The sequence below is a fragment of the Prenolepis imparis genome, unplaced genomic scaffold (genome assembly GCF_030444845.1).
Source record: "Prenolepis imparis isolate NDT839.2.m4 unplaced genomic scaffold, iyPreImpa1.0 SCAF_6, whole genome shotgun sequence".
NCBI lineage: Eukaryota > Metazoa > Arthropoda > Insecta > Hymenoptera > Formicidae > Prenolepis > Prenolepis imparis.
This window is the reverse complement of record NW_028141164.1, coordinates 15,882,157-15,901,641: the sequence shown is the minus strand read 5'-3', so window position 1 is coordinate 15,901,641 and position 19,485 is coordinate 15,882,157.

Here is a 19,485-nt window from a genome sequence, read left to right as displayed (position 1 = left end):
GTAAAAAAAAAATAATAATTTTGAAGTATTTTTGCGCGTAGTATTTAGCGCGGTCTTAAAAGCTAGTTATTCTATATTACATTTTCATTTACTTTCTGTCAATACATTGTGCTGATATGTCATGCTCAACTTATATCATTTCAATGCCGGCAAGATCACTTTTAATTTTTACAGCATTCTACTCTCATATCATGATGCAGATCCTGCTTGATTTCTGCTGTTTTTTTGCTGCTATTATTTGATACGACAGATCATGCTAGCCTATTGCTAAAATTATACCAGCATAATATATATAGCATAATTTGCAAAGTATGCTATTGACAGGCTTGGCTATCTGGGTTGTTGCTATCAAGTGTGGTTGATATTTTTGTTACCCTCTCGATCTTATCTTAGGCAGATATCGCGTAACGACGATCTGTCAGCCGAGAATTGTTTAGAATCGCTTATCGTTGTTAGTCTTTCTTCTAAAATTTTATTAGACTTTCCAAGTGTTGGTTTCGTTTAGAGAACTGTCGACTAGTTTAACTTCTTAGAATATGATAACCCAGATCTGTCAAACGCAATCTAATAGCAGATTGGCGGCAGAAATCGAGCAGGATCTGCACAGTTCCTTGCCATTTGAATATATAAGTATAATAAAATTCAATATTTTTCGATGAATATAACAGATGCATAAGACGTGTTATCCGCTACTTATAATTTTTTTTTTCATAAATATGATATTTAATGTATAACATATTATATTGTATGTAGTTATATCTCACATAGCAATTAAATGTTCAATTTAATCTATTAATTAAATTAATAAAATAAATTGTAAAAATAATTAAATTTATATAATTTATAAAATTTAAGATATAATTTATATGAGAATTAAATTCTGCTTTATGCTTTAAATAGAAAGTAAATGGATAATTTTTCATGTATATCCTATTGATTCTAATAAGTTTAATATTCTCATGTTAGACTTGTCAGATATCAAAAATTAAACTGACAGAAAAATATACTTTTGATCTTTTATCCACGACTTGCAGACTTTATATCTATTTTTAACAGAAATTTGATTGCGAGAAAATACATCGCATAGCGGTAGGCGAAGGAACTATTAAATAACTGCAAAATGCAGATCCTGTTGTCAATTTGCCATCAGATTGTGCGCGCGCAAATCTTGCTCGATTTCTGCCGTCAATCTGACACCAAACTGCGTTGCGCAAATCCTGCTCGGTTTCTAGTACCAATCTGCTATGATAATTCTATACAAATCCTGCTTGATTTCTGCTACTGACTTGCTGCCAAATTATGTCAGCAGATTTTATAACATTTCTGCCAACGTTCTGCTATCATTATCTGATATAACAAGTTTTGTATAAAATCTGCAGTTTTATTGCTGGCAAAAATATATAGCACACAGTTTTAATACATGCTCTTGACAGATTTGGCTATCTGGGAAGTTACAGTTTGAATTTTGTGAGTTGATCTGTATGTATTTATTTATTTTTACGATGAAGCTGTCTCGGAATATGTTTGCATCGCCTGTCAGATCGTCGGTTTATCTGCGCGACTGTGATATTTAAAATGTCGCCTTGCGTTCTCCGAAAGAAAAGAATCGTGGAGTCCACAGGACGTAACGATTCTTTACTTTTATTATTGAATTATTTCGGCGTATGTTTTCCTCGCCTATTTGATCTTAGTTTATTTGTGCATCTGCAATATTTCGAATATCGCCTTCCCTTCTCCGAAAAAAAAGAATCGTGAAGTCCACAGGACGTAACACCAATGAATAAAAAAGAATTGAAATGAATTGAAAAAATTCAATCCATTTCTATTCCGTTTTTGTTCACGATATTTCGTTAAAATGAATTAAAAGAATTGAATAAACATTATCAATCCGATTCAATTATTTTTTATTGACTGAAATATTAGACCGAAAAAAGATAAAATTTCTTACAATTATAAATTGATTTGTTAATACCACAGCACAGTAACCAGTTTACCGGTAGACATCGCTGAATGTCCCGATGAATCTAATGCAACCGATAACTAGTACTGCTCAAAGAGTTTCGCTACCTCAAAGGTCATCAGATTCTACCTCGACAGATAGCTGGTTAAATGTTTCTGATACGGCAATTGATGATTCTTCTTCATTCAAGACGCAAACATCAAAGAAAAGAAGTCAGTTTTTATTATTTTTCAATGTTCTTTGAGTGCAATTCAAATCTTTAATTTTTAATAGACATTTTTATATTTCAGAAGCGAAAGAATACGATGATAATTCTGACATCGAAATAACTAAAGCAATTGTATCAACTATTCAAGAATCTAAGAATACGCCTGATGTTGTTGACGGTTTTTTTCCTTCAAATAGGAAGTATAGGTTACGTGCACTGCCACAACGGGAGAGGACAAAATTTGAAATAAAAATATTAACCGATTTTTTTGAATTGGAAAATTCTTTATCACTTTACTAAATAACTTTATTTTATATTATATAATATATATATATATATATTATATATATATATATTATACATAATATATATTACATAATATATTATAATATTACATAACATATATATTAAATAATAATATAATATTTAATAATATATTAATATTATAGTTTTACATGTTAAAATAATTGCATGTAATACGAAATAATAAATTTAATGTAACATATTTATTCGAAAACGCTATAAGTTGTGGAACCAGGTCTTATCATTTTTCTAGAATCAAAAATTATTCTGCATAGCTTTTTCCCATTAATTGATAGGGTAATGCGCCATTTTCGTTAAGGAATGCAGTGTATGCGTTTCGGACTTTGATTCCACTTTGAGATGTTTTTCCTCGACAGATTGGCAATGAGCGAAGCCCTCTTGAAATCGTTGAATAGTCACCTTCATTAATAATATGCATATACCTATGTTGTGACTGCAGTTGTTCTTCATTATTAATAATAAAATTGTGCAATACTACTGTTGCTTGCACAATTTTCTTCGCATTAGCAACACTTGATATTATTGGCCTTCTGTAGATTCTCCATCTCAACAAGATTGCATATAACCGTTAGATACTTGGCATCAGGAGATAGTACACGATCATTATCGTATGCCTTCCGTGTTGGACATAATACCATCTCTAAAATAATATCAGAAACCTGCGAAATTATTTGGAAATGTTTGAAAGATACCGTTTTCATAAAAAATAATGAAGATAGCTGCCAAAATGTTATCGATAATTTTGAAAGGCTTTAGAAATATCCCAACTGCATAGGAGCCATGGACGGGAAACACGTAACTTTACAAATACACTTTTCAAAATAAATAAGAAATAAAAAAAATTGTCTAAAAAATAGGCAAATTTTAAACAACTGTAATTTTGTTCTAAAAAATGGGAATTTTAATTTAAAAAAAGGGTTTTAAAGCTTGAAAGCTCTACTTTGTGGAAAGAATTGGATTTCGAGCTTTAAATAAAGCCCTTTTTAAAAAAATTTAAATTCTATTTTTAAAACTAATGTTTAATTAATTTTTAAAACAAAATAAATTAAACATTAAGAATTTTTAATTAAAATTAAATTAAATCAAAAAATTAAAATTATTAAATAATAATAATATTTATAATTTATAATTTATAATATTTAAAAAAATTAAATTATTGAAATTATTGAAATTAAAATAAAAACTAATTAAATATTAATACTATCGACAAATATATACTTCATTGCAGGCTCAACCGCGAATTCCGGTTCAATATATTTTAACTATAAAGGGCATCATAGTATCAATCTCCTAGCAATTAGCGATGCCAAATATCGCTTTATTATTGTCGACATCGGAGGCGAAGGCAGGCAGAGTGATGGAGGAGTTTTTCGGAACAGCCTTATTGGAAATTATATCGAAAATGCTTTAATAAAGTTGCCAAACCCTAAGCCAGTTGAGATTGATGGACCAGTTCTCCCTTATGTGTTACTAGCAGATGAGGCCTTCCCTTTAACGAATTTTATAATAAGGCCGTACCCACGAAGTGGCAGACTGGATGCCAAAAAAAGTGTTTAATTACAGATTCACAATCAGTCGAGCAAGAGGAGTAGTAGAAAGCGCTTTTGGGATATTGACGGAGAGATGGAGAATCTACAGAAGGCCAATAATATCAAGTGTTGCTAATGCGAAAAAAATTGTGCAAGCAACAGTAGTATTGCACAATTTTATTATTAGTAATGTGAAGAACAACTGCAGTCACAACATAGGTATATGCATATTACTAATGAAGGTGACTATTCAACGATTTCAAGAGGGCTTCGCTTATTGCCAATCTATCGAGGAAGAACATCTCAAAGTGGAATCAAAGTCCGAAACGCATACACTGCACTCTTTAACGGAAATGGCGCATTACCCTATCAATGGGAAAAAACTATGCAAAATAATTTTTAATTCTACAAAAATGATAAGGCCTGGTTCCACAACTTATAGCGTTTTCGAATAAATATGTTACATTAAATTTATTATTTCGTATTACATGCAATTATTTTAACATGTAAAACTATAATATTAATATATTATTAAATATTATATTATTATTTAATATATATGTTATGTAATATTATATAATAATATATTATAATATTATAATATGTTATGTAATATTATAATATATTATGTAATATATATTATGTATATAATATATATATATATATATATATATATATTATATAATATAAAATAAAGTTATTTAGTAAAGTGATAAAGAATTTTCCAATTCAAAAAGATCGGTTAATATTTTTATTTCAAATTTTGTCCTCTCCCGTTGTGGCAGTGCACGTAACCTACTTCCTATTTGAAGGAAAACACCGTCAACAACATCAGGCGTATTCTTATTAGATTCTTGAATAATTGATACAATTGCTTTTGTTATTTCGATGTCAGAATTATCATCGTATTCTTTCGCTTCTGAAATATAAAAATGTCTTTTAAAAATTAAAGATTAGAATTGCACTCAAAGAATATTGAAAAATAATAAAAACTGACTTTTTTTTTATGTTTGCATCTTGAAAGAAGAAGAATCATCAATTGCCGTATCAGAAACATTTAACCAGCTATCTGTCGAGGTAGAATCTGATAACCTTTGAGATAGCGAAACTCTTTGAGCAGTACTAGTTGTCGGTTGCATTGGACATTCATCGATGTCTACCGGTAAACTGGTTACTGTGCTGTGGTATTAACAAATCAATTTATAATTGTAAGAAATTTTATCTTTTTTTAGTCTAATATTTAAGTCAATAAAAAAGAATTGAATCGAATTGATAATGTTTATTCAATTCTTTTTAATTCATTTTAACGAAATATCGTGAACAAAAACGGGATAGAAATGGATTGAATTTTTTCAATCCATTTCAATTCTTTTTTATTTATTGGAAAAGAGAAAGAATTCTTTGCTAAGACAGAGAGTGGCATCCAACAGATAGTATATTTGATGTCTATCTGGAAAAAACTTCACAAAAAAATACTTACGATGACTTTCCTATTATGTCATCCAGGAACTTCATCTGGTTGTATAGGGCAAAGGTCATCTCGTCACTTCTTACACTACCTCCAGACCCACTCGGCACGTATGCGTTTTCTTTCTTTTTCGCTTTAACATAACTGTCGCGATGTTGCTTCCATCGTTTTTGTACAAATTCGACGTCATTTCCATTTCCTTCATTATTGGAAAAAAAGGGAAAAAAGGACAAAAGGAATTATTTGAAGAAATTAGTAAAAGTTTTCAAAAAGGAAAAAAATGTAAAATTTACTGCAACATAAAAAAAAACTTATATTTATATTTATTTTTTATATTTTATATTTTATATTTATATTATATTTATATTTTATTTATATTTTATATTTATAGTTTATATTTATATATTTATATTTAAATTGACTATTATAAATAATTATTGTTCTTAAAATACTTACTAATAGATGCAACATTATTCTCGTCTATGTGTAAAAATTGTTTTTCCTCGTTATAATGTTGAAAACACGAATGTTCTGGTAAGCCATGCTGTAAGCTGTTGATCAGCCACCCACAATATCCACACTTTATTGGCTGTAAGAAGAGAAAAAAACAATAAACACAATAATTTGTAATTCATAATAAAATATATCCGTATATATAACTAACCTCAGAATATTATTATGAAGCACGATGTAAATACAATCCCTATAAAAACTTACCTTTAAAAAAAAGTAAAAATAGGCGCCTAGTATGGGCACGCCAGTAGTGAAAAATTATCCATTGCAAACCCATGTAGAATTGTAGTATAAAAAATTACCTATTGCAAACCCATGTAGAATCATATGAAAAATTATCCATTGCAAACCCATGTAGAATCATACTACAAAAGTAATGATATAAAAAAAATTGCGCGCCAAGTAAAAGTAGAAACTTTTGTACCAGTGGAAAATTTAAGTTGCAAACCTATAGAGTCGTATAATGAACCAGTGAAAAATTCAAGTTGCAAACCCATGTAGAATAGTATAAAAATTAAAAAATTATTAAAATTAATACAAATAAAAAAAAATTAAAAAATTTTAATTAAAAAAACTAGACACTGCTAAATTAAACAATATGCTAAAGTTAATTTTGAAATTTAGCAGTGCCTAGTTTTTTTAATTAAAATTTTTTAATTTTTTTTTATTTGTATTAATTTTAATAATTTTTTAATTTTTATACTATTCTACATGGGTTTGCAACTTGAATTTTTCACTGGTTCATTATACGACTCTATAGGTTTGCAACTTAAATTTTCCACTGGTACAAAAGTTTCTACTTTTACTTGGCGCGCAATTTTTTTTATATCATTACTTTTGTAGTACGATTCTACATGGGTTTGCAATGGATAATTTTTCATATGATTCTACATGGGTTTGCAATAGGTAATTTTTTATACTACAATTCTACATGGGTTTGCAATGGGTAATTTTTCACTACTGGCGTGCCCATACTAGGCGCCTTTTTTACCTTTTTTTTAAAGGTAAGTTTTTATAGGGATATCATTCATTTTTGTGTATGATTTAGATTTACTAGGGTTGTTCAAATAATGCCATTTTTTTCAGAAACTATTTATTAAACAGGTTTGAAATGTTTTTAAACATACATGGATATTTCTTCTTTTTAAATATATATTATTTTTTAATATAATCTCAATCAACTTCTATAACCTTATACCAGCACGATACAAGTATATGTATGCCTTTACTGTATCAACTCTTGTTTTTTCTACGTAACCATGTCATCACAGCTTCAATCATCCCCTCATCATCTTCCCAATCTTGTTTCGCAGAGATCTTTAAATTATATGTTTAATACAGTTTAGCGATAGCTTCCAATATTTAACTTTTTGAACCACTTAATTAAATGCATTTCGCGAAATACGGTTTGGAAGATGAAGAGGGCGTGATTCAAATGTGAAAACATGGTTACGTGGAAAGGACAAAAGTTGGTACAGTAAAGGCAAGTAAATACATATAATGTATCGTACTGGCATAAAGAAATAGAAGTTGATTGAGATTACCATGTATATTGTGTATAAATTGTTGAATAAATATTCTAAAAAAATAATGTAGGGCATTACTTTTTGAGCAACTCTAGTACTATTTCAAAAGGTTACAATGTCATTCTGTACCTGTAATGTAAAACATATTTAAATCATTAGAATACATACATATATACAAAATATACTGTTTCTTTATTTTATATTAACAATTATATACTTATGAAAGAAATAGTAGGATGGCAGCGTAACAAGAAAGTAATTATTATGAAAGAAATATAGTACATCTCACATATAAGTAGTATTTTGCATATCACATGTATGTAGTATATTGCATATCACATGTATCGTTACCATTTTACTATTTCTTTCATAATAATAACTACTTTCATGCTACGCTACCATCTTATTATTTCTTTCATAAGTATATAATTATTTATGTAAAATGAGGAAGCAAATAAAAGCTAATAATAATAAATAATGTAAAGATAATAATGTTATGAATGCTATGTGCTATAAAAATGTATATAAATTCTTTATTATAGCTCATATCATTTATAGCACTATTATCTTTACATTATTTATTATTATTAGCTTTCATTCGCTTCCTTATTTTATATCAATAATTATGTACTTATAAAAGAAATAGTAGGATGGTAGCGTAGCATGAAAGTAGTTATTATTATGAAAGAAATAGTAAAATAAAATGGTAACGATACATGTGATGTGCAATATACTACATACATGTGATATGCAATACTACTTATATGTGATATACTACTTATATGTGATATATTTTTTTCATAATAATATAATAATAACTATTTTCTTGTTACGTAACCATCCTATTATTTTTTCATAAGAATATAATTGTTAATATTGTTATAAAAAATATGAATAAGAATATAATTGTTAATATTGTTATAAAAAATATGAAATAATTACTTGATTCTTATAAATCTCTTCTTCTTCTTCTATCAATCAATTATGATCCTGGATAACCGCACACTTAACCTATCATATGTCAAAAGATCTAATACATAACCCCGCACGCTGCTAATATCGCGAAGCGCCACTAATGCCGTCTGTTGTGAAACGTGAGAACAGTACAAGATTACCACTACATGCATCTATTGCATGTGTTGTTTACGTGTGATATACGTGTATGCATGTGTTGTATACGTGTGATTAATAATGCGTGTAGCACGATAGATACCACTATGTATGCGTGAACGATGATGACGTGGACGTTTCTTAAACGAAATTTTTCATATTTAGACTTTGCATTATTATATTTCCGCTTACAAAGCACGTAGAGCAAAAATAAAGACACTTTCATTATATAATTCGACCTCAATCTATCGATTAAACCTAGTAAAAACTCGATCGCTTCAGCCGTTATTGAGCATCCGAATCTATGACTATCTCGAACTGTCCGATTCGCGTAAAGATACACGGTGCCTCGCTTCTGAGAGCCGGCTTCGCCCAAACTAGGCGCGAGACACTACCGTGTCTCTTGATTACAAACATTACAAAAATATTTTTAAATGCTATAGATACTTACAGGATTTGTATTTTCTTTATTCATTATAACAATTTACAAAATCAAACACGAAAATTATTTATTTTCAAAATAAATTCGGCGTCTTTTTCTTCGATGCGATGACTTTCGGCGTATTACCTTAGAGCATATAGATATGGAGGGAGAATACTGGTCTGATAGTGTTCACAACATATGTGCGAGAGAGAAAGGTATAAGTTTCTATTCGTCTTCTGTGCGCAAATGTTGTTTCCAAGCAACTGTTATTGCTATGCAGTTGTTACCTATTTTAAACTTAGAGCATATAGATATGGAGAGGGAATACTGATCTGAAAGTAGTCCCCAACATCTGTACGAGAAAGATTCCTATTTATCGTCTTTGCGCATGCGTTGTTTCTAAGCGGCTGTTATTGCTGTGCAGTTGTTATCTATTTTAAATAAGAAATTTGAAGCTGTCATTCCATTTTGCTTCTCTTTATTTCTTATTTTTTTTTGTGACTCTACTCATGAAACCTGCGAATAAAATATTAAAATATTCATCAGTAAATAATATCAGTTTTATTTATTATATTTATATAAAAATGCCTTGTGTATATTGTGTTCTCTGTGGTAATCGTGATAAATCGACTTCCTATTTTACGTAAATATGAATATATTATGTCTATTTATATTGTATAGTTTATTATGTGATGACATGAAGGTAAGGTTTTGGTCAAAGTTAAAAAATATAATATTTTATATATTGTTGTGTGCCTCGAGCAAGGCACTGGGATTGCGCCGAATTAAGGATGAGGATCCTCGGGTCGTGCAGGACTTCGTAGGAAGTTAGGAGTGTTGTACTCTTTTCTTTCTCTTAAAATACACTTTTATTTCTGATTAAATTTGGTTTCACTTTATTTCTCGTTATTTCTTTAATTAAATATTCGCGTAACATTCGAGGTTTGGCTAGCGAGCGTTTATTAGTAATTCTTCTTAATGATACAGATTTTTATTAGTGAGTCTCGTCCTGATGTTCCGGATTCTTATTAGCGACTCCGTCTTGATGTTTAGGAGTTTTATTCGAGACTGCCTTCGCGGGCGGGCTCTCCGTCCTATATCCTCTTTGTTTCTTGGATTTCTTTCGGGAGAGGCCCTTGGAAACAGGTCTCTGATTGGTTAGTAATATTCACGCGTTTTTGTTCTAACTGCAAGCGAAGCAGGTTGAAGTCGCAGGTCTTCGCTTGCATCTCGCGGTTTCCGGTGCTTCGCGCGTGTCTCGCTGCGTTAGCGTTTTCACGCGACGAGCGTTTGTCGAGAGCGCTCTTTTATAAGCAAAAATGTTTTACAGTATTCTATAAAGATATTCAGTAAATTCTAATTTCTAATAACTACTGGTTATAGTTCGGGCTATAACATTCCTCCCCCGTAAAAAAAAGAAAAACGGAGGTACGAAGTTTTTCGCTTTCTTATCTTATTTTTGTTAAGATTATTTCTAATGCTACGTACAGTTATAATTCCCGTTTACATTATAGTATTATAATCGTTTCTTATTTCTAAAATCTAGTACTTTGGCTTTGTTAATTCTAAGCGATGCTGCAGCGTTGCAGATTAATAGTGTGAGTGTCCTGTGATAATATATTAAGTGTTAATTTTATCTTTAATGATTTTGGTTCGCAATTTTTATTATCAGGTGAAGTAAGTATTAGTTTTCTATAACTAGTTTTAGTCTATTCGCATGCATGTACACTGCTTTTCTTCCCTTTTTTACTATGTAATTCACGTTGGAGTTCTTTTTTGGTAATTACGTTGACGGGCGAGGTGTCGGCGCGCGTGTTTGAGTCATGAGTGTCGCCCGTGTGTATTGTATATATTTTGTGTGCGTTATCTTCACATATGTCTTCTACGGTTACGAGCGGCGTACTAATCTCTACCGTTTCATCGGTCGTATTAATTATACTGACGGGGCACAAACAATTTTTTGGTTTTACCAGGCTTCGTCCGAAATATATTCCCGGTGCTGTTTCTTCGGCCTTTATCACGCCTATCTTATTACTATTCGTTGCCGCTTGTATTATTGTTTCGCTACGCGGTTTTAATTGAATTTTATTGTACGGTCGTAATTTTAATATGGCATTTCCTATTTGAATCTCTTATTTTTTGTAATTGCACGCGACTTGTTGTTTTTGTAGAAAATCCATTCCTATGATTCCTTCGTATTCCATTGGGAAGTCGTCCTTTACGACATAAATCGCGTGTTTGATTTTTCGGCTGCCTAGGTCGATAGTCGCGTAAAATTTTCCTATTGTTCGCGCTTTATGCCCGGTTATGCCAATCAAAGTAATTTTGTCGTTATATATCTCTGTTTCGCCTTTTAAATGTTTGACCTTTATTAGAGAGACAGTAGCTCCAGTGTCGTAGAGCATGTTAATTTTGCCGTTCTTTACTTCGCATATAGGTAGAGTTATCAAGTTCAGGCTTGCTGCTCCACGAGACATTTGTCGCACGTGTGTTACCTGATATTCTATCGCGCGTGTCTTTTTATTCTTTTCTTCTTGCTGTTCTTCTTGCTGTTCGTCACTGCTATACTCGGATTCGGTATCTCTTTTTCGCGATTGCGGTTTCTTACGGTTTTCAATTTTATTAATGCTTCGCGATTTTTTATTATCGGTTCCCTTATCGCGGTCCGGTGTATTTGTTTCCGGCCTTCCATTTAAAGTCCAACACTCGTCGCGATTATGTCCGGGTTTTTTGCAATAATTGCAGAATTTCTCTACGGTATTTGCGCGAGGGGGCTTGTCCGGTTTGGGGAGTGCGTATGTACTGTTGCGGCAATCGCGTCCATAATGCCCCGATTTTCCGCATTTATAACATTGTGTACGTGGAATTGGTTGCGAGTCACTTGATTCGGCTTTATGTTTGTCCTGAGACCGAGGGTTTTCGAGAAGTTTTTCTTCTTCGCCCGCGCCGGTTATCGCTTCCTGCAGTGTCGTATATCGTTGCGCTCGAACGAGAATTTTGAGGTCGCTTCGGAGCCCGATTTGGAAGTTAATCAATGCTTGGTGTTTGATTGTTTGGTGAATAGCGCGTTTAAACATGGAGGGGTGGTCTTTCCCTTCAATCATGGAATTGTATAACTTCATGGCCAATAGGTCGACGCGTTGGCCGAAATCATGCGCGTTTTCGTTCGTTTTTTGTTTTAACGAGTTGAATTCTAATTGTAGATGCGTCGTGCTCTGTTTTGTTTGGTAACATTCTTCTAATTGTTGTTTGAGTTCTTCGTACGTTTGGATATCATGCGTTTCAAAATCTTGCATGGCCTTTCCGTCTAATTTTGTATATAATATTGCTTGAATTAATGACTCTTCGTCCGCGGGATTTATGTTCTGCATGGCATATGTGCACGCGTTTAAAAACTTTTGAAGCTTCTGTTGCAAAGTTCCGTCGAAGTCTGGGATCATTGTCCTTGCTTCTTTCAAGGTTAAATATCGCGAAGAGATGCTGCGTCGGTTCCTGATATCATTTTCGGATCTTCTGTACGTGTACGTTGCGTTGGGGTCGTCGTTGTATGTTTCGCGGCGATCCGTGTATCAGTTTCCCTCGGGGCGGTACCCGTATCGCGTCTGTCGTACTTCTCTCATATTTGCAGGGCGATCGTTTATTTGGTCGCGTAAGGAATCTACTTCTGTTCTCAATTCCCGGATTTCTTGTATGAGCTCAGTGAGTAGGGTGTTATTCGGATCGGATACTGGACGTCCAGCGTCTGCATAACACGCGGCGGCATTACCGTCGATTATTGATCGTAAGTGTTCGATTTCCCTGTCGACATCTTCAGGGGGGGCATTCCGCGTCGGAGGGTTTCGTCTCATGTCGTCCTCGCTTTGCGTGCCTAAAACGCTATCGTCGACTGATACGGGGGAATAGTTTCTCCTAACCGAAATTCGCTCGGAAGACGCGCGATCCGAGGGACGTCTTCTTTCGTCTATATTAGAAGGACGTACGTTTTCCTCGATAGGTTCGGCACCTGATTCTGATGAGCTAGCGTCCGAGTAACGTCTATTTAAATTTGTGCGTACGTTATCGCGAATGTCACGTCCTCGGCTACTTGTTACGGAACCGAATCTACGATTAAGTTGAGCTGGTCCGCTCCAGAATCGTGGCTTAAATGAGACGCGTTTTTTAGGTCGTTCCGACATTGAGTAACTTCGGGCTTATTTCTCGACGCTAGAGGGGTTTCTCCCTTACAAGAGTATTTTTATAATAGTTAGTTTCGCGCTTACTGTCAGTTCGTGCCTTTAGTACGCTTTCGTCAAGGCTATCGAAAGGGAACTTGCGTTTAACGGTGACGTTCGCGGGTAATTCAACTTCGCTTCTGTTTGAGTATTCGCTCTCTAATTTTCACGAACTCGCTCGAGTCTTTCTAAAGTTAATGGTAACGCTTGAATCGCTCACTTCGCGGAATCGCTATGTATCCACGACTTGTTTAATATCGGTTGCCGGGAGGTTTCGTGTCCTTCCGACTTTCACGCAGAAATATTATAAGGATCGGACTTACAGTATTACGGTTCGCATCGTTACGCTCTTTATCGCTCGGTACGGCTTGGCTGCTGCTAATGCAACTCGATCGCTCGTGGGCTGATAACGGCTGGCGGCTCGATGCTCGTGCTTGACACGGCAGGTCGTCGCTCCGTGATGACGCGTTGTCCGTGAGATTGTCGCAGGTCGGCGTTGTCCTTGGGACGTTGGCGATCCTACTCGATGCTCAGCTGCTTGCTTATCGCTCTTCGTATTGCTTGCGTTGTCCGTCCTTCTCTCTCACTGCACTGTGGCTACTGCTTATTTCCGTCAGCTGTTTTTCTAACTGACGTGCCTGCTTCCACACGTTGTGTATGTGTGTATTGCGGGTCTTAATTTTTAGTATGCTGCTTTCTGTGTTGTCCGTCGATTATTTCGACGTGCCTGATTTTTCTAATACGGTTGTATTGTTTTTCAGGTCTTCAGGTTCCTGCTGGTCCTGGCGGTCCGTCGGCGCGATCCCACCGCTGCCACCAAATTGTTGTGTGCCTCGAGCAAGGCACTGGGGTTGCGTCGAATTAAGGATGAGGATCCTCGGGTCGTGCAGGACTTCGTAGGAAGTTAGGAGTGTTGTACTCTTTTCTTTCTCTTAAAATACACTTTTATTTCTGATTAAATTTGGTTTCACTTTATTTCTCGTTATTTCTTTAATTAAATATTCGCGTAACATTCGAGGTTTGGCTAGCGAGCGTTTATTAGTAATTCTTCTTAATGATTCAGATTTTTATTAGTGAGTCTCGTCCTGATGTTCCGGATTCTTATTAGCGACTCCGTCTTGATGTTTAGGAGTTTTATTCGAGACTGCCTTCGCGGGCGGGCTCTCCGTCCTATATCCTCTTTGTTTCTTGGATTTCTTTCGGGAGAGGCCCTTGGAAACAGGTCTCTGATTGGTTAGTAATATTCACGCGTTTTTGTTCTAACTGCAAGCGAAGCAGGTTGAAGTCGCAGGTCTTCGCTTGCATCTCGCGGTTTCCGGTACTTCGCGCGTGTCTCGCTGCGTTAGTGTTTTCACGCGACGAGCGTTTGTCGAGAGCGCTCTTTTATAAGCAAAAATGTTTTACAGTATTCTATAAAGATATTCAGTAAATTCTAATTTCTAATAACTACTGGTTATAGTTCGAGCTATAACAATATATATTATACAATATTTTAATATAATATACTATATATATAAAACATTAAAAAATCATTTAAAAGCCTATAAAATTCTGCGTTCTACTTACTAAATAAACTTAAATTAATTAGTATTAAATTTTATTGTGTTGCGTTAGATGCTACAGTATCACGTTAGAAAGAATAAAATATTTTTTTTTTTACTTTTGTGCAATTTTCTTTCTCATTTTCAATTTACTGCCGAAGGTAAAATAGTTTAAAGAGAAATCTAAAATAATTTACACATTATAATCAAAATTTGCGCCATATTAATTAAATTAAAAAATTTCTACTGATTCAGGAGTGACAAGAGAAAATGTATATTTACTTCATAATATCGAACTCAGCCGTCAAGCGAGAGTGATACTTTAGCATCTAACGCAGCAAAAAAAAATTAATACAGTTTAATCGACGCAGAATTTCATAAGCTTTTAAATGATTTTTTTATAAAATATTGTAGACCGTTTTTAACAGTTATCTTCGATCAAAACATTTTTTTTTTATCAAAATATTTTAATATTTTTTAAAGTTATTAAAGTAATTACTTTTTTTGTTAATAGATTTCCAAAAAAAGAGAGTGTTCGCTGTAAATGGTTAGCATTTTGTGGAATAAGTGAACACGTTCTTAATTCTGTCACCAAACTGTGTGCAAATCATTTTCGAGACGAAGATATCATAAAGAGAGCTAGGGGTTCATCTATAAAGCCCAATTCGTTACCAATTTATATGAAGAAAAGAAGAATGCTTCAACAATTAGATTCGTCGACTAGCGAAGTTCATAGCAGCACAAAAAAGAAATATATTGTTACGGACAGTCTAATTAGAGATTGCGATGTAACAGCAAAAGATAATAATAATGAATGATGATTGACTTTATATTTGTTCGATTGAAATAAATCGAAAAAAACTAATCAATGATGATTGCGTTTCAAATATTTCATTAATTCTTTTAATGTTGTGATGCGAGCAATCATTCTTGTACGATATTTCTATAAAGTTCTTATTTTTCTTTTTTGTTGTTCTTCTAGATACTTCTATGAAAGTTAACAGTGATCAAGTACCACATATTGAAAGCACGCAGTCATCGAACTGCCAAATATCTCCGAAGACTGGATTCCAATCATCAAACTGCAAAATATCTTCGAAGACTGGATCTCAATCATTGAGAGATGAAGATGCACAGTGCTCAATTTTTGAAACACCTAAAAAGGCTAAAAGACTACGGGAACCTCGTTATGTTGGTGATATTAAATCACCACATCTAAGTTCACCCAGGAGGGCTCGAAGGGCTCTAGCTCTAGTAAAACGTACTATTGAACAACAAAAAAGAAAAATAAGAACTTTACAGAAATATCGTACAAGAATGATTGCTCGCATCACAACATTAAAAGGATTAGTTAAACATTTGAAACGCAAGAATTTAGTTTCCGAAGCGGCTGCTGAAAAGTTAAAGGTAAATGAGACTAATTTTGTTGGAAATATTTACTGGGACAAAAGAGGAAAAAAATAAATAATAATGATAATAAATAATAAATAAATAATAATAATAAATAAATAAATAAATTGTTAATAAATAATAATAAATAAATAATAAATAATAATAATAAATAAATAAATATATAATATTAAGAAATTTTATATAATATTATTTTTGTATTTATATTATATTACTGTATATTATTGTTTACGCATTATTTTGTATATATTATTTTGTATATACATTATTTTTGTATTTATATTGTATGCGATATTGTTTGTTGTTTCATCTACGACATTGTCTTTACTCTTATCCTCAGGAGTTTCCACGTGCTGGGTCAGTTCACTGTCATTATTTTCAAATTCTTCAAAAGATTCTTCTTGACTCTCTTTTATTGAATCACCACGGTCTTCATTCTGTCAATAAATAAGATATTTTGTTAGATATTTAAAAAAAAATTTTTATTAATTTGCATTGTTTTTTTCAGTCACCATCTACACCACAAGAATGGAATCACATAATAAAAGGATTTGAGACACGATGGAACTTTCCTAACTGCGCAGGCGCTATCGACGGAAAACATGCGGTTTGTTCGAATATTCTTTTAATTTTATATTCCAAATAATTGGATAATTTTCCAAAATCTCCAGAAACGTACATATTTCGTTATTTTTCAATCTTGGTAATTTTTGGTGCATTTTGGACGCAAAAATGAAAGAGAACAAAATTCCACAAATAATAAGAAAATATTATTGTACCAAACACACGCATGTATGTACGTCTCCTGGATAATAAAATGTCAGTTGGCCATCTAGCACATGCGCAGGATGCCGAATTATTCGCTACTCGCCTGTTTATTCATTCGCTACCATCTTTACACGGAGCGTTTTTTGACGCTGCTGCTAAAGTCGCCCAGTTATTCGCTTGACGAGAGCGTTAAAGTTGGATATGTTCAATTTTAGCGCAGACAGACACAGCGAATATTAGACGCCGCAAATTCAAAATTTTAGACGCTAGCGAATAAAAAACGAGCGTCTAGAAGAAGTTTTTATCAGCGAATTCGCTGACGAATTAAGAAGCTTGCTCAAAACGAATAAAAGTAGCATCGTGGAAAGCACCCTTTAGACTCTTCACGCACATTTGCAGCAGAGTAACAAAATTTTTGTCACTTAAAATGCCGAGTTTTGAGTACAAATCCGAGCGGCAGAAACGCGAAAAGAATGTGCAAGCATCTGTCTGTCAGAAAAATAGCGGTTGAGTGACTAGACTCTTCAAACATATTGGCAGCAAAATTTCATAAGTGTATGTCGCTTAAATTGTTCTTCTTGCCATACAGATTCCAGTGACAGAAATGCGAAAGGAACGTGCAAGCATTTGACAAAGCTTATGACGAAGGCTTTTGTTATTAGCTGCAAATATGTTTGTAAAATTTAGCGCATTCGGCTGTTGTTTTTCTGTCGGACAGATGCTTGCACGTTCTTTTCGCATTTCTGTCACTGGGATCTGAACGACAAAAACAACAATTTTTACTGCTATTTTAAATCTCGCGCTTCGGTAGGCCACACCAATATGGCGTTTTTGTTCCCTTCTTATGTTTGCTTAGCTACGGGAATTCCCCCGCGGCGTGATATTCTCGATCGAATAGGGACAACAATCAGTAACAACGGTGTGGTGTTGTTAAATAATATATTGTGGAATCGTCGGTGTATAGTTCGTCATATTCAAGCTTTGAATTTGTTGGAAATCATAACTCCTGGTAAGTATTATTTCTCTTCATTAAATAGCATTTTTTATGGTTGCACACATAACCTATAGGATTTCATATAATCCTTTTTGATACACAGTCATAATAACTATCAAATTGGTGTCGTTGTTAAATTATTGCCAAATAGTGTTATATCTTTGTCAAGAATACATGCTGGAATGTCAGTATTATTATAAACTTCATTGATTGGTATTAATATAAGGTTAAGTGTATGTACAGTATTATTTCTTATTATTCAATATTACAAAGAAAGTTTATTCCATAGAAATATATAAATTATATATATCAAAAGCAGCATATACATTGCATTGACAGATTTTCATATGCAATTATTATAATTTCCAGTATATATATATGTATGAATATCTATGAAGTTTCATTTTTTAATAATGAATACTGCGATTAGTAACATAAAGCTTTTTGTGTGCGTTACAACTATATATAAGACAATTTTATTAGAGAAGTAATAATGATACACAAATATATAATAGGTATAAGTCTAATGTGTGGTATTAATATTAACTTTTATATTAATACAGATAAATAAGCAGCCTCTTATATGCATTGACAGATTTTTATACAATTATTAATGAATTTTCAATATGTAACTTTTACAACTGTTGGCATATTTTTTATAAGTTGTTTTTTGATAACTCTTGCGTAATATAAAAAAAAATTTGCACTTATTTCACAAAATTGAAGCTGGAGGTTTTTACACTACCACGATATCAATATATAATATATCAATATAATTACGTACTTTGTTTTACAATTATTTTGTGAACCGCCGTAGAGATTCAATTTGAAATTCAGCTCAAAATGTGACCACTTTTGCTTTATTTATCGTTCATTGTTAACTTATTTATACATTGTTAAATAAAATTGTAGCTTTTTCTATTCGAATTTTTAAGATGTCAATGATTGGACTTAGCCTCATTACGTTTTTTACTTTGTCTTAATTTCTCTTTTTTGACAGTGCTGCACCTGAGTGAAATTAAATTGAAAAATCTTAATTGAATATGAAAGGAAACATGATGAATTGGACGACTCGCAAGGCTTTCCAGAATTTATCAAGTCGTCAACAATATAATCGATTACGCATTCGTAGAGGATTCCATCTTTCTGTAGATAAAACACACTTACAAGGTTAAAATAGTAATAATTCCTTAACTTATTCATCTGAAAAAAATCGTTCTCATGTGACTTGTAGAAATTTGGAAAGTAGTGAAACTAAAGAGAAATTAGCTTCTACCACTTACTTTGAAGAAACGTCTTTAGACTTTTCATCAGAAATGCCAAGTGCTCATGATAATGTAGTAGAAGAAATAGTACACGAAGATTCACAAAATCATGTCGAAATTAATTGTTTTCAAAACTTTCAAAACCTTTTACAACAATGCTGCCTGGACATGAATATAAATCATGTTCAGACTAAAGCAATTTTAAAAGTACTTCGTACGCATAAATGTTTTCGG